A 17,814-nucleotide genomic window follows, 5' to 3' on the forward strand; every position below is an offset into this window, starting at 1 on the left:
ACTGGGCTCAGACAGGTGCATCATCACTGCACCTGAATTTCACTGGCCAAAGCAAGGCACAAGCCTACCCCAGATTTAAGGGGAACAGAAATAGGTGTCAACCTATTGATGGGAGGAGCTGAAAAGTCCCAGTACAACCAACATCGACAAAGGCAAAGATGGAGAAACGGAACTAATTTTGTAATCAATCTACAATATTCACAAAGGTGCGGAACGTACAGTAAGAACACTGGTCTAGATGTAACCTTTTTCTCTCCAGAAAATGATGAAATATCCAAATGAAACTGTAAATCAGATCCTCTACATTACTTTCATCTCAGGAGGTAGATCACAGAGTTGATTCTCCAGCTGACCCAGACTTACTCCCTCTGGCAACCTTTATTACAGTCAATTGAATCAACTGCAAATTTGTATACTGCATACAGCATGCAGGAAATAAGCAAATGGAAAATAGAGTTCAAGATTTGAAAACTTAATATTTTAATCATGGCATAATATAAAGTGACTTTCTTATAGGAGTAAATGAATTTGGTTTGATCAGACTGGGAAGATTTTCAGAGGCCACCATTACTCACAAAACTCAGCAAATGCCAGCCCTCTTCCTCACAAAGGACAGTCATAGTACCAGCTGACTTGTGATGAGCCAGTGAGGGCAACCAGCTACAGAAATGAAGTTATTTGGTGATGACTTTTCGAAGTATACCATGGACTACATAATGAAAACTAAGCAATAGCCACATTCTAATTTGAAAGAAGGTTCCTAAACTAGGAAAGTCATTTTGTTTCCCAATCCGCAATATATAGAGGACATTATGAAGGACATTTCAGTTCGGAATGCCAGGCAGACAATATATATTTATCTCTCCTCCCACTTGAGATTATTTAAAGTGAATATAGATGAGAAAAAGGACTAAGATCTGGTTCTAACGGAAAGAACAGGAAAGAGGATGGATCGGCAGCTAAGAGAGGGCAAGTGTGCAGAGGATGAAGGGCTGAGGGAGAGGCAGGGCCTGGAAAAGCAGGGTAGGGATGCTGTGGCTTTTACTGTGCTTTCCAAACTTTTCAGTTCATGACTCACATGGAAAATAACATTACCTTACTGGATAAACTCAAGGCTAAAGGCCAAAGTCCTGGGCCTTTAGGTGCCCTAAAATCACCAGGCAGGCATCGATTTCTCAGCCTTCCTGTGACTCAGTGGTTCTCAGCCCAGGGCAATTTTGCCCCTCAAAGCACTATTAGCAATGCCTGGCGATATTTTTGACCATCACAACTAAAGGGGGAAGGAAGCGGGGATTATTAGCTCTGAAAGAGGGGAGGCCAGGGATGCCACTCAACACCTTATAATCTGCAGGACTGCCCCCATGACAAAGAACAATCTGTCCTCAAATGCTAATAGTGCCGAGGCTGAGAAGCCCTGTAGTGGTCCATCTGCAGCCCACCACTGAGTCTCAGCACAGAGGCTGGGAAGCTCAGGTACAGTCAGAGGGATCTAGAATGGAGGGGGAAATTGATGTGACTGGAAAAAACGGCAAAGTTTGGGACTCGGAAATGCCAGGTACAGAATTGGGTGGCACAGGCCCTGGACAGAACATACAAGGAATAGTTTAAACATCTCTACATGAAATAATTCACCCAACCTACTCCCCCCCCGTAGAAGTGCCCAGAGTCATTATTTTTCCAGGACAAGAAACGGGGAGATTTTTCCCTAAGGAAATGGAATAAACCATCTGAGAAGATCTAGGGCAGAAAGTGGCAGTTGCTGGTGCCCCAGATAAAGGTCTCCATATCCGAGCATTGAGAAGTCCATAGGGAAACAGCTTGCCACTACCCCTCAGCCTAGAAGTAAGCCAGTCAAAATACCTGCTCATTTCAGAGCTTCCTAGGAGCTACTTGTTTCCCCTCTTGGAAGAGCAGCGCAGGCCAGCGCTCCTGCAATGAGACAGAGCACAGGAATCTCCTGGGCACCCTGTTAAAATGTAGACTCTGATTCAGTAGGTCTGATGTGGGACCTGAGATTCTGCCTCTCTAAAGAACTCCAGGGAGCGCTCCTGTTCCTAGTACGCGGGGGTCCTCCTTCTTTGAATAACAAGGGTTTAAAGAGGTTGGCGAACAACTGCTGGGCCAAACCCAGCCCAAAGCCAGTTGTGTAACATGTTTTATTGGACACAGCCATATCTGTTTGTTCACATGTTATCTATGGCTGCTCTGGTGATATAGCAGAGTTCAGTAGTTGGGACAAAGGCCATCAGGCCTGCAGTGCAGCCATTGGAACTGCTACAATTCCAGAGCTGTAATGCCAAACTTTCAATAATATGACCACTTCCCATGAATCCAATTAAGTACCCAAGTAACTCTAATAATGCGTCTGGATCCCAATTCCTGTAAAAGGCCAGGTAGCAAATATTTTTGGCTTTGTGTGCAACATGGCCGCTGCTACCATTCCCTTCTGAGGGAAAACTGCTTATAAGTGAGACTGAATGAATCAGTGCAGACAGCTTTCAATCCCCAAGAATTAGAAAATTCACACTACATCTTCAGTATTCATTCAACAACATTTGATTAAAAAAATACAAAATAGTATATGAAACTGTTACATAATACATTACAACAAATAGTATTTTTCCAGAATAGAAAAAGGAAAACAGGTTGGATTAATTTAAAATACTTTCCTCAGGCTTTCCTGGTGGCACAGTGGTTAAGAATCCGCCTGCCAGTGCAGGGGACACGGGTTCGAGCCCTGGTCCAGGAAGTTCCCACATGCTGCAGACCAACTAAGCCCGTGCGCCACAACTACTGAGCCTGCACTCTAGAGCCCACGAGCCACAACTACTGAGCCCGCGAGCTACAACTACTGAGCCCGTGCACCACAACTACTGAGCCTGCGCTCTAGAGCCCGCGAACCACAACTACTGAGCCCCTGTGCCACAACTACTGAGCCCGTGCCCCACAACTACTGAGCCCGTGCCCCAAAACTATTGAGCCTGTGCTCTAGAGCCTGTGAGCCACAACTACTGTAGCCCGCATGCCTAGAGTCCGTGCTCCGCAACAAGAGAAGCCACCGCGATGAGAAGCCCGCGCACAGCAGCAAAGACTAGCCCCGCTCACCGCAACTAGAGAAAGCCCGCGCACAGCAACGAAGACCCAACGCAGCCAAAAATAAAAATATTAAATAAATTAATTTAAAAAAAAAAGTCACTCTTCTAGCATATTTTAACTTGTGTTTTGGGTGAGGGAAACATCATAGAAATAAAAAGCAACCCAATGGAGCTTACATTAAAGCGCTTATAGCTTTAACAAAGCATCAAACAAAACTGTTTCCTGTCCTCACAGAATTTTATTGAATCTGTAGAACTTTCCTTGTCATGAAATGTTATAAGACCATAAAACATCAGCTTGTGCTTGGTAAAAGTATATTATGAAAAAAAGTCCATATCCATTATCTTAATTAGAAAAAATATTAGTAATAGAAATTGTTTTCTAAATGTATTGAGTAAGGAGAAGGCGATTAATTTGCATGCATCAACCTATCTTTTTATGAACATAGACTCAGATCAGTAAAAAGAGAAGTAAAATAATCTGGGAACTTACTATTTGAGAACATAAAGCACTCAATTTATTATTGACAAGCCAAAATAACAAGAAAATTAGGAAAATCTCACTGTGACATGTTTATTTTCAAACTGCTTTTAGTTAAGTGGCAATTTCTCTTCATAATGCACTAAAATTATGCTCAAAATTTTAACTGTTTTCCTTGAGAACAATTAATAAACAAGCAAAATATGTCATTTTGTCAAGCTCAGGAAATGCCTTTTTCATGTTGTGAGGCACACCTTAAATTAGGGCAGAAGCTATGGTTTGAATGAAGAATTAGGTGAAGAGCAAATTATCACATGCTAATTTACTGGTCCTGGACAGCCTTCAACGACTTGATTAATTTTAGACATAATCTGACAATTAATAAAGGGCGTATTTTAAAGTACGTGTTGGGAAAGAATATGTTATGACTAAATCCAGTTGCTTGGGGAAAGGTTACACAGCTTGAACTACACATTATCAGGTGGCAAAGATAAAGTTAGTGAAAGCGAGGCTCCTGCCCAGCCTCAAAAGTGAAAGATAGATCTTTGTTGTCTCTTCCTGTCTACTTTGGAGAAATGAAGGTAGGATTTTGCCTGGGACAACTTGGAGAGGAAAGCAGCACAGGGCTTTACTCCAAAGGCAAGACATGCAGATTCTTTCTTCTCTTTGTTGGCTCAACCCACCTGTGGCCATTTGCATGCCCATCAGTTATTTCCATCTCTCAAGACATGAGATGATGGAAGCTACACCAGGATTCCAACAAATGCATCCTTCCTCTTCCTTAACCAACTCATCTCTCCCAGAGGCTCAGCCTTGCTCTTAAAGGATCTGAACTCAGATGTATACAGATGGAGTTTACGTAAGCCCAACCCAACACCGTGGGACTCCAGTTGCCCTTGTTGTTAGAAAGGCCTTAAATTGCTTCCATTTAGTTGCAGAGGCCCAGTTCCCAAACCTTAGACTCCTAAAGCAGGGTCAGGTGGGATCTCTCCCTGAGCATATTATTCCCCAAAAGTAACCCCTCTGAAGAGGCAATTAAGACTCTAACGTCTCCTGGGCATATACTTGGACAAAACTATAATTCGAAAAGATACCTGTACCCCTATGTTCAAAGAAGCATTATTTACAATAGCCAAGACATGGAAACAACCGAAATGGCCATCAACGCACGAATGGATAAAGAAGATGTGGTACATATACACAATGGAATGTTACTCAGCCATAAAAAAAGAATGAAATAATGCCATCTGTAGCAACATGGATGGACCTGCAGATTATCATACTAAGCAAAGTAAGTCAGAAAGAGAAAGACAAATACCCTATGATATCACTTCCATGTGGAATCTAAAATATGACACAAATGAACATATCTATGAAACAAAAGCAGACTCAAAGACATAGAGAACAGACTTGTGATTGCCAAGGAAGGGGTGGAGGGAAGGATTGGGAGTTTGGGATTAGCAGATGCAAACTATTATATATAGGATGGATAAACAACAAGGGCCTACTGTAGAGCACAGGGAACTACAGTCAATATCGTGTGATAAGCCAGAATGGAAAAGAATATGAAGAATATATATGTGTATAACTGGGTCACTTTGCTGTACAGCAGAAATTAACACAACACTGTAAATCAACTATACTTCAATAAAATTTTTTTTAAAAATGACTCCAGCATGAAGAGGAAGCAGTGAGCAAGCCACATGTTGGGTCTGGTTGAGAGGAGGTCAAAGAAGTGACATAAGTCAAGAGCAGCCTCCTCCTCCAGAGGCTGGCTCCACAGCGTCACAGCCTGGCTGCCCCATGCTTTCCAAGGGGGCTCGGGTCTGGTTCTCTCTACCACAGACCTCATCTTGGTAACCATCCTACTATCCATGAGCCACTAAAGACTGAGTCTTTACTCCTGTTGGTTTGCTAACCTGGACACAGTACTACGAACAGCCCCAAGCCTTGCCAGCTCCAGGCTCCCTCTATCCCCTGGGCACCCTCCCCAACCTGTTACATTTGGTTCTCAGTGCCGGAGTCTGCTGGCTTGAGCACACGCTTCTGCCAGAGTTGGCCCAGGTGACAATGGTATTTGCTTCTAGAGACAAGGCTACTGCTACCTCCTCCGAATCATCCCACTCAGAATGCGGGCACCCAATTCTGCTTAGTATTCTAACCCCCAGGCTGCCCTAAACTTGCTACCGTGGACTAGGGCTCTGGTAAAATACTGACGGTGACTCACAGTTAAAAATAAATATTGCCTAGGAACCCACTTCAGACATGCATATATAAAACATTTTTACCATATTTCATCAAATCTTAGATGCCATTGATTCTGAGACCCACCTTGATTTGAGATGTCAAAACACACAAAGATGTGCAACTTAACTATTAACAAAATATGAAAACTAAAGTTTCGTGAAGCAATACTCACGCCACTACATACAAGGCACTCTGATATTTTTCTGGCCTGATTCTGCTGTGATGAACTATACTGACTGATTAACCAGCTGCACGGTCAAAAGTTGTAATTGGAAAATACAGAAGGTCCCTTACAGGCTTATACACAGGTGCAGGCTTCCCATCACACCTCTGTTGAACTCCCAACTCAAATCACTGCCTACAGGGCCCTGAACGACCTGGGTCCTGTACCTCCCAAACTTGCCCCACCACCTTCGTGCCTGCCCACAAGGCCCTGCCAGGCTGTTCTGAAAGTCCCCTGAACACACCGAACACCTTCGCCCACCTCATGCTGTCCTCGCTTGAAATGCCCTTCCTCAGTTACTCCTACTGTTTGCTTGCTTCGTGTAGCATCTCTGACGTGCTCCCAGTCCCGACACCCGTCGGTCACTTTATGTCGCATCACCTCATTTCAATGTGGGGAGATAATTCATGGGTTTCTGCTTGTCTTCTGGGTCAAGGGCACTAAGAGCTTCGTCCACAGATGTTGGGATAGCAAGCATCCTGGGAAGCTAGAGATTGCATAGCCCTGAGTCACAGCCTTGTTTCCTGACCAGGAGAGTAAACAGAGAGCTCCCTCGTCCTCATCTCCCCTGAACTCCGAGACAGTAAAGGATCAGAAAGTCTCCCTCCCTCCCTAGAGAAGACCTGCTTACACTCACTTCAGGCTAGCAGCATGAAGAGAATCTCCCTTGGAAGGGATACAGACAGGCAGGTGTGCTAGCAGTTCTAAGGTGGGATTTTGCTACAATTGGTGTTTCCAAGCTGTGACGCAATTCCACTGTGTGCCCCGCATCTACTAAGGGACCCACTCTGCACATCACCTGCTACAACTTAGAGAGAGGCAAGGGAACCAAGGTGAACTGCCTGATCAATATGGGCTCACTGTTTGCATACAGATGAATTTATGCAAGTGTAGGGACCTCCCTGGTGGCGCAGTAGTTAAGAATCCGCCTGCCAATGCAGGGGACACGGGTTCGAGCTCTGGTCTGGGAAGATCCCACATTCCATGGAGCAACTAAGCCGGTGCACCACAACTACTGAGCCTGCGCTCTAGACCCCGCAAGCCACAACTACTGAAGTCCACGTACCACAACTGCTGAAGCCTGCGCACCTAGAGCCCATGCTCTGCAGCAGGAGAAGCCACCACAGTGAGAAGCCCGCACACCACAACGAAGAGCAGCCCCGGCTTGCCGCAACTAGAAAAGTCCGTGCACAGCAACAAAAACCCAACGCAGCCAAAAATAAAAATAAATAAATTTATGCAAGTGTAGAAGGCCAGCCTAGCAGCTCCACTGCTGCTTAGGGGCTGCTTAGTGCTTGTTTACAGCATTAACCACATCTGGACTTATCCCATCCTCTGCTTATCACCAGACTCCCCCAACTAGATTGTAAGCCTCATGAGGACAGAGATCAGGTAATACTGCCATAATTAATATAAATGTATACTTCTATCCACTAAGTTTATGATTTATAAACTGTACAATTCACTCCTTTGTCCAGATATGCCCTGCTATGGAAACTCTTAGACGTATTATAAGTGGTCAACAGGTCTCATTTTATAAAAACGTGTTCTCTAAAACATATGTTGCTTGACACATTTATTACCTCAAAGTCTTGCTTGAGGTAACAAATGCTTATAGTTAAGAGATGCTTATGGAGAGATATACCATGTTCTTGGATTGGAAGAATCAACATCGTGAAAATGACTATACTACCCAAAGCAATCTACAGATTCAATGCAATCCTTATCAAACTACCACTGGCATTTTTCACAGACTAGAAAAAAAAATTTCACAATTTGTATGGAAACACAAAAGACCCCGAATAGCCAAAGCAATCTTGAGAAAGAAAAACGGAGCTGGAGGAATCAGGCTCCCTGACTTCAGACTATACTACAAAGCTACAGTAATCAAGACAGTGTGGTACTGGCACAGAAACAGAAACATAGATCAATGGAACAGGATAGAAAGCCCAGAGAGAAACCCACGCACATATGGTCACCTTATCTTTGATAAAGGAGGCAAGAATATACAATGGAGAAAAGACAGCCTCTTCAATAAGTGGTGCTGGGAAAACTGGACAGCTACATGTAAAAGAATGAAATTAGAACACTCCCAAACACCGTACACAAAAATAAACTCAAAATGGATTAAAGACCTAAATGTAAGGCCAGACACTATCAAACTCTTAGAGGAAAACATAGGCAGAACGCTCTATGACATAAATCACAGCAAGATCCTTTTTGACCCACCTCCTAGAGAAATGGAAATAAAAACAAAAATAAACAAATGGGACCTAAGGAAACTTCAAAGCTTTTGCACAGCAAAGGAAACCACAAACAAGATGAAAAGACAACCCTCAGAATGGGAGAAAATATTTGCAAATGAAGCAACTGACAAAGAATTAATCTCCAAAATTTACAAGCAGCTCATGCAGCTCAATATCAATAAAACAAATAACCCAATCCAGAAATGGGCAGAAGCCCTAAATGGACATTTCTCCAAAGAAGATATACAGATTGCCAACAAACACATGAAAGAATGCTCAACATCATTAGAGAAATGCAAATCAAAACTACAATGCGGGGGCTTCCCTGGTGGCGCAGTGGTTGAGAGTCCGCCTGCCGATGCCGGGGACGCGGGTTCGTGCCCCGGTCCGGGAGGATCCCACGTGCCGCGGAGCGGCTGGGAGCCTGTGCTCCACAACGGAAGAGGCCACGGAAGTGAGAGGCCCGCGTATGGCAAAAAAAAAAAAAAAACAAAAAAAACTACAATGCGATATCATCTCACACCGGTCAGAATGGCCATCATCAAAAAATCTACAAACAATAAATGCTGGAGAGGGTGTGGAGAAAAGGGAACCCTCTTGCACTGCTGGTGGGAATGTAAACTGATACAGCCACTATGGAGAACAGTACGGAGGTTCCTTAAAAAACTACAAATAGAACTACCATATGACCCAGCAATCCCACTACTGGGCATATATCCTGAGAAAACTATAATTCAAAAAAGAGTCATGTACCACAATGTTCACTGCAGCTATTTACAATAGCCAGGACATGGAAGCAACCTAAGTGTCCATCGACAGATGAACGGATAAAGAAGATGTGGCACATATATACAATGGAATATTACTCAGCCATAAAAAGAAACGAAATTGATTTATTTGTAGTAAGGTAGATGGACCTAGAGTCTGTCATACAGAATGAAGTCAGTCAGAAAGAGAAAAACAAATACCGTATGCTAACACATATATATATGGAATGTAAAAAAAAAAATGGTCATGAAGAACCTAGGGGCAAGACAGGAATAAAGACGCAGACCTACTAGAGAATGGACTTGAGGACACGGGGAGGGGGACGGGTGCGCTGGGACAAAGTGAGAGAGTGGTAGTATATATATCGACATATATACAGTGCCAAGTGTAGAACAGATAGCTAGTGGGAAGCAGTCGCATAGCACAGGGAGATCAGCTCGGTGCTTTGTGACCACCTAGAGGGGTGCGATAGGAAGGGTGGGAGGGAGGGAGATGCAAGAGGGAAGAGATATGGGGATATATTATATGTATAACTGATTCACTTTGTTATAAAGCAGAAACTAACACACCATTGTAAAGCAATTATACTCCAATAAAAATGTTAAAAAAAAAAAGAGATGCAGGGGACACGGGTTCGTGCCCCGGGCCGGGAAGATCCCACGTGCCACGGAGCGGCTGGGCCCGTGAGCCATGGCCGCTGAGCCTGCGCGTCCGGAGCCTGTGCTCCGCAACGGGAGAGGCCACAACAGTGAGAGGCCCGCGTACCGCAAAAAAAAAAAGAAAAAAAAATTTTATTCTGCTGCCTTAAAAGGTATATATAGAGAAGTGAATCTTGTTTGATAATTGAGTGTCTCGCTTCCCCCTCAGGGTCACTGCCGTGAATATTAAACATGATTACATTGTACAGAAAGAGATTCTCTGTTGGTATTTAGTCTGGAAATTAAAATTTTTAATAAACTACTAATAAGGGTTTTTTCCATCACTTTATTCTTTCCAGGTACTATTAAGTTGGGTACACTTCTATTTTCCTCGTCTTGCGGCTAATCAACGTTTTGAAGTACCTCTTTTAAAAGCCTTCTAAATGAAATAAACAGCAGAATCACATGGTAAATCAAACCATTTAGAAAACACACTGCTGGTTATCACCTTACCCTATAAAACACTGGTGGAATTAATTCCTAACTGCTGTGTAGGTTACATTACCTACCTGGGGTCCTGGTTTAATTTTAAAAAGCAAAACGTCTGTTTCTCAATGGATCTATTTGCATTTATGCCATTCCAAGCAAAATATAATAATAAAGTTTGAAGGAGTTTTCCTCAAGGCAGTAACAGTGATCTGGTCCTGTGTTTTACTACAAGCACCTGCTGACAGTGTTTGCATTCTGGGAGGATGGAGATGCAGGCGGCGTTATCACTGCCTTGAGGTGGGGGAAAGCAGTGATGGGAAGGTTCAGCCTGGGGAACCAGGAACCTTGAGATCCAGTTCTCAGTTGCTCCTACCTTGCTTCATGGCCTTGAAGAAGTCCCCTGTCCTCTTTTTTGCCTCATTTCCCTCATTTGGAAAATGAGAACAGTACCTGGCTGTGTGAATTAACTAATCAATCATTTCAAATGGCTAAAAGGGCTTTAGACTCGCAAGCCATTTTATAGGATGTAAACTGCTATCTTCCAAATACTCCACATGTGCAACTCTATTAAGCTAGAAAAAAAACACCAGTGGTTTCGCTTTATAAGTTCCAGAGGCAAATGCTGATAAAGGTTCTATAAACAGTGTTTACAACGACAGCCATGGACGGAACTGCAAAATAACATTATGTGGCAAACATTCAGAAATAGGATTATTACTGAAATAATCCTCAGTTCCTAAACCATGTAGGAAAAGAAAATCCACCATGGCAAAACTTCTAGAACTTCCGATCATCTTCCATTAACATTTGCATAGAAGATAACTACCAGGAGACTTGCCAATAGACTTTCTTTGTTCAGTGATAAAAACAGGCACCAGTGGGCCAAGGAAAGCACTGAAAACAGAGACAACAGAAGCCCTTGGGTTTTACATTTCACCCAAGTCTCTCCAAATGATTGGTTCTCCAATCAAGGCACTTTTGCAGCACCGATGTCATTTCTTCTTGCCATAGTCCTGAGGACATTTAAGGTTTGACTATGGGCTGCTATTCCCAGGCCTGTCATCTTCCTACTACATGTGGGGACAGCTCGCCTCAAGCATTACTTAGCCAGACGTGCAGGCAAGAAGGGTTGCTGTGAAGCTACTTGGGGGCAGCTCCAGCTGCAGAGAAACTCCTTCCCATCAGGAGTGTCCAGCACCAGAAGGCAGTGGTTCTCAAACTTGGCTGCACAGAAGATTCCTGGTGTCCAGGCCCCAATCCATACTAATTACAGCAGAATCCCTAGGGGCGGGTCCAGGCATCAGTATTTGTTGAAACTCTCAACACTAACACAGTGCACAGCCGCATCTGAGAACCAGTGCTGTAAGGCATTCCCAAAGCTATTACTGACTGAAGACAGGGCAGGAGACACCTCTTTTCCATTGTTGCCTTATTGCCTACACCAAGGGTCCACAAACTTTGCCTGTAAAAGGCCAGATAGTAAGTACTTTTGGCTTTGCAGGACCTTCTGTTGAAACCACTCAACTCTGCATTTGCCACACAAAAGCAGCCTTAGATAATATGTAAATGGACACGGGGCCAGATTGGGCACTTGAGCCCTACTCTGCTGACCCCTGACCTAGACGGTGCTCAATTATCTATGTGTCTCATGGTGCTAGTATGTTATATACATCATAAAACACACAAATGAAAATTTTCAATGGACAAAGTAAATGTATGGTTAACTGTGTGTTTGATTATTAATAGTACAGAAGGTGCTCCTGTGGAACCATTCCTGTTAATATTTTTTTACAGAGAGCAATTTGTTTTAATATGCTTAATTAATTTTGAAAATCTTGGTTTCACACACTATGATACAGCAATCTGAAGGTCTGGCTCGAAGTTCACTGCTAAACTGGGATCGGCGGCTCTCAGACTGAAAGAAAAACTTCACAGGGAGATGTTGACCCAAATGTTGACTGGCTGAGTTTTCCAACCCATGAATCTCAGTTTGCAACCCACTCACACCAACCAGGGAATCATTTTTGTTGAACCTGTGACAGTAAATGTCCACCTTCCATGGCAACGATCAGTTGTCCTGGAAACTAATGGAAATGTGTCAATTTTCACATTTTAAATACATGAGTTCAGAGCCCACTAAAACCTTAACTCTGGAAGCTTTTTAAGCAGGTTAGAAAACTCTATTTCCAAGAATTTTAAGCATTCATCTATGGGTGATGATAGGTAACACTCATGTTTTTCAGAGACAATATATTCACTTAAGAATATATAACAATGGAAACACTGACAAACGTCCCTTTGCAAAATGGTCCTGCATTTTAAAACATGTTTCTCTTGAAAAGCACTTAACTGCTTGCTCAGTGTTTAAATTTTTATTTTGAAATAACAAAGTATGTTTATGTCTCAGAAGGATCTATTAGATAGCATACCATTAACACCCTCTTGTCATATCTGAAAAGAATTTTTGTAACATATAAAGAATATTTTTAATTTTGACAACACCTTTAAGAAGTGTTTTGCAATGAGGTAAGTGTTTCGCCTCTACATACATCAAGATGTTCACATCCAGGTGCCATCTCATTACCAAGGACGGTAGAGTCTACTATTTGAAGGTATGCTTTAAATAAGCTAGGCACAGTACTGATGTCCTACAGGATGTCACCGACAACATGTTGCAAAACACTGAGAGCCAAAAAAAAAAGGAGAAAGAAAAAGAAGGAGCAAGAGTACAGGTGACAACCCCTCCACGTTATAAAACTTTCACACTTCCTTCCAGATACATGATCGCACATGAAATGTGCTCACATGCTATACACCAAAATGAGCATTCTGACATCAAGCTGTACATTGTATGGTACAAAAGTTTCATATTTTGTTTAAGATAAAAAGCAAATATCAAGCTCCACACCTGGATCAGCATGGTGCACCTGCCAGTGCTTTGGAGACCAGGGCCCCAGAAGGCAGTGTTAAAGGGCCTGGGAAGGACGGTCAGCACACAGAAAGCGCACCAGCACCCTCTTTTCTACACCACTGGCCAACACTGCACATCAACCAGAAAGCTTCTCAGCCTCTAGGACTCTAAGGCACCCACTACATCAGTCAGTCAGGACAGTGAAAGGAAAGCCAGCTCTCATTTGGCCTCTGCTCTAACAAGGCAGTTTATGCTTTAGGGAAACTTACTTTAACACTTGGTAATTAACCAGATTCATCGCATTCTCACCCCAAATAACTCAGACTTTTCCAGAAAAGACAGTCAAAAGAGACCCCGAAAATTATAATTTTTAAGTCATGTCATTCACCTAAACATTCTTGACAATTTCCCCTATGTTCTTACTAGAACAAAATAGCATGAAGGAAATATGTTTCATATTAGCAACAAGACAGTAAGTCTTTGCCATTTACTTTCAATACAATTTACGCAGTCATCAAAGACCTTAAAATTCAAATGGCTTCTATATTCAGATCTTAAAACGGCAATAGGAAGTTCATTAAATCAGAACTAAACACTCTTCATTGAATATAAATTTCAACGATTTTAGTAACACTGAAAAATGCTAAACCATGCATGCCATTTTCAATGATGATCCCCGTAACTATAAAAGATTTTTACTTCAAAATCAGACAGTGTGATCGCTGCATTCTAGCGGTTATATTCCTGACTTTAAACCGACCTTTGTAATGTAAAAAAGAATGCCATAGAACCCTGGAGGATTTTTTACGGTACTCGTAATGCTGAAAGCAAGCACACCACACAGTGGATTTACCTGGATACCCTTGTGAAGGGATGCATTTCAGAAGAGGATCTAAAATAATGAGAAGAAAAGGAAAATGTGAAAAACATCAACAAAACTCATTATGTTTGATAAAAAATCAATAATATAATCAAGTTTTCAATTGAGTTTAATAAAACTTATGGTTATATCAACTTGAAACACTCTATGGTTTAGAATATTTTTAATTTTATCTTTCTCTCCAGAATTTATATCATCCAATTACCACCTAAGATGTTGCTCTTTAAGAAATCTGGAGATGTACACAAATTATAACTATTCACCCATTTTAGGTGGGGCACAGACATGTAATGTCTGTATTGCTGTCACTCAGGTTCACCAAGCCTGGCCTTGATATTTGGTTATTGCGGGAGTGGGACTTGAGCGGGTTTGTTTCTTCCTTCCTAGAAAACTTTCCCTCACTACTGTATCAGTTAAGAAAGTGTTTATATAGGAGTCAAACCCCATATATTTCAATGTATATAAAAGCACCACCACCTACCAACTGTGTTACCTTGGGTGAGGTAATTAAATTCTCTGTGCCAAGTTTTCTCCCTTGTAAACAGGAATGATAATGGTACCTACCTCTTTGAATCACTACAAGAATCACACTTTAAAAATTCACCCAGTTTACTAAACCTGATTTGTCATTTAAGGTCTGTGTTTACCTTCAATACCACCCTTGTCCCCTGTCAGCTCCTTTGGCTAAGGAGAGCAGCATTTCACACTCAGCACAATTGATATTTTGGGCCAGACAGTTCTTTGTAGTGGGAGCTGTCCTGTGCAATACAGGATGTTTAGGAGCATCCCTGGTCTCTGTCCACTGCATGCCGATTGTCCTCCCCCCGCCCCCCGCTCCCGTTTTGTGACAACCAAAAATGTCCCCAGACATTGCCAAATACTCCCTGAGGGGCAAAAGTACCAACCCACTGAGAACCACTCACAGGCACATTCTTTGGCCAAACCTCGTCTAAGTATCAAACCCACATGACAACATTTGGTTTGCTGGTACCTAGTTCTCATTCTCATCTGTCCATTGTGAATTCCACCTTAGGCCTTGCTCGGGCCTCTAATGTGGCTTACCTTACTTTACCCTGGAGAATCTGCGTATTTTTAATCCATGCCCTGCCCTTCTTATTCTCGGGACACCTAGAAATCCCCTAATGATCACCAGCTGGTTTTCACAGGTTGCTCACTGCCTCTTGGTCTTTCCTATGTTCCCTCCCACAAATCCACCAAGTTCAAGATATGTGATGATAGTGGTGGGATTCAGAACGCACTACCCAAAATAGGGCACGCTACTCAAAACAGGGCACCTTGGCATATTGGATATCTTAAGCTGAAGGAATCTGAGAAACAGCAGGTGCAAGAAGGACCCTATGACCCCTCTCCCTCTTCCCCTAAGGCAGGTCATAAGACCCTCAAGGGAGAGATGCCCTCCCCATACCCGAGGAAAGAAACATCCTAATGTCCTAAGACCAAGGGTCACTGAGAGGAATATGAACGCAGAGGCCTTGCTAAGTTTCCTCTAGTTGACAACCCACAGTTCACACACTTTTCTCCTACCATGTTTTTCCACGACTTTCCACTCCTCAGCAAACCTAGTACAGTACACCCCCTTATCCACAAGGGATATGATCCAAGAACCCAGTAGATACCTGAAACCTTGTAGAACACAGAACCTTATACGTACTATGGTTTTCCCTATACATACATACTGATAATAAAGTTTAATTTATAAATTCGGCACAGAAAGAAACTAACAGTAACTAATAATAAAATAGAAAATAACAGTATACTGTAATAAAAGTAATTTGAGGGCTTGCCTGGTGGCGCAGTGGTTGAGAGCCCCCCTGCCGATGCAGGGGACGCACGTTCGTGACCCGGTCCGGTAAGATCCCACATGCCGTGGAGCGGCTGGGCCCGTGAGCCATGGCCGCTGAGCCTGCGCGTCCGGAGCCTGTGCTCCGCAAAGGGAGAGGCCACAGCAGTGAGAGGCCGGCGTACCGCAAAAAAAAAATAATTTGAATGTGTTTTCTTTCTCTCTCTGTCTCTCAAAATATCACCGTACACGGCATCCCTGGTGGCGCAGTGGTTGAGAGTCCGCCTGCTGATGCAGGGGACACGGGCTCGTGCCCTGGTCCGGGAAGATCCTACATGCCGCGGAGCGGCTGGGCCCGTGAGCCATGATGGCCGCTGAGCCTGCGCGTGCGGAGCCTGTGCTCCGCAACGGGAGAGGCTACAACAGTGAGAGGCCCGCGTTCCGCAAAAAAAAAAAAAAAAAAAAAAAAAAAAAATCACCATACAAACTGAATGCCGTTTCCTTCGTAACTAAGCGCTTACGCACTGCGGCTGTTAACTTTGCAGTTTGAGGTGCGACAGCAAAACCAGCACAGATTTCTTTTTCCTTCTTCACAATGTCACGGGGAGAAGATGTGTTCTTACCAGAGGTCTGAGCTATCTGAGCATCTGATATTTTTCTTTCCTTATTGAGTCGAGAACTTTCACCTTTTCACTTAAAGGAAGCACTTTAGGGCTTCTCTCTGGCATTTCCGAATCACCAGCATCACTCCTCTGGCACTTTGGGGCCAGAATTAAGTAAAATCAGGGCCTCTTGAACACAGCACTGCGACACTGTGACAGGTGATAACTTATGCCACTAAGTAACTACTGGGCGGGACTCGCTGGACAAACGGACGATTCATATCCCTGGGGAAACAGAGCTGATATCGCGAGATTTCATCACGCGAGATTTCACCACGCGAGATTTCATCACACTACTCAGAATGGCACGCACTCTAAAACTTATGAATTGTTTATTTCTAGAATTTTCCATTTAATATTTTCCGGCCTCGGCTGACAACCGGTAGGTAAAGCCACAGAAAGCAAAACCAATGATAAGCGCTTCCCTGGTGGCGCAGTGGTTGAGAGTCCGCCTGCCATTGCGGGGGACACGGCTTTGTGCCCCAGTCTGGGAGGATCTCACATGCCGCGGAGCGGCTGGGCCCGAGAGCCATGGCCGTCGGGCCTGCACGTCCGGAGACTGTGCTCCGCAGCGGGAGAGGCCACAACGGTGAGAGGCCGACATACTGCAAAAAAAAAAAAAAAAAAAAAAAGATGATAAGGGGGAACAACTATTAAAATGCATATGTTTGGGACTTCCCTGGTGGTCCAGTGGTAAAGAATCCGCCTTCTAATGCAGGGGACACGGCTTCAATCCCTGGTCGGGGAACTAAGATCCAGCATGCTTGCTGCGAGGCAACTAAGCCTGCACGCCACAACCAGAGACAGAAAAACCCACACGCCACAACTAAAGAAGCCTGCACGCTGCAACAAAGACCCGAAGCAGCCAAAAAAATTTTTTGAAAAGAAAACATGCATATGTTTAACTGTTTCTTTCAGTCTTCATTTCCTTAGGAAGGCAATCATGACAAGTAAAACTTATATTAAATAAATGTGTGTGCTTTTCTCTTGTTAATCTGTCTTTTGTCAGGCCCATTTTCAGGGCCCCAGCTAGAGAACCTGGGAGGACAGAAGGAGAAAGAATTTCTCCTCCCCTACAGTATGAGCCTGTCACTGAAATGCTGTCATTTAGTTCATATTTGTACACATACTGGCTCAAGTATGTCAATGGATAATTATTACTACGTTCTTTTCAAAACAACAAAATAGAAGATTAACCCAAAAAACTTTTTATCACAAAACCCCATTTGCTTGCAATATTAAAATGAAATGGGTTTTCCAGATTTCTCTTTGTAAGAACATGAAATTCATTTTAACAGTCTTCAGACAAATTTTCTGGCAAGCAAACTCAAAACATAATCACACAAGACATTAAATAGTATATTAGTCACTCG

This window comes from Lagenorhynchus albirostris, chromosome X (genome assembly GCF_949774975.1).
Source record: "Lagenorhynchus albirostris chromosome X, mLagAlb1.1, whole genome shotgun sequence".
NCBI lineage: Eukaryota > Metazoa > Chordata > Mammalia > Artiodactyla > Delphinidae > Lagenorhynchus > Lagenorhynchus albirostris.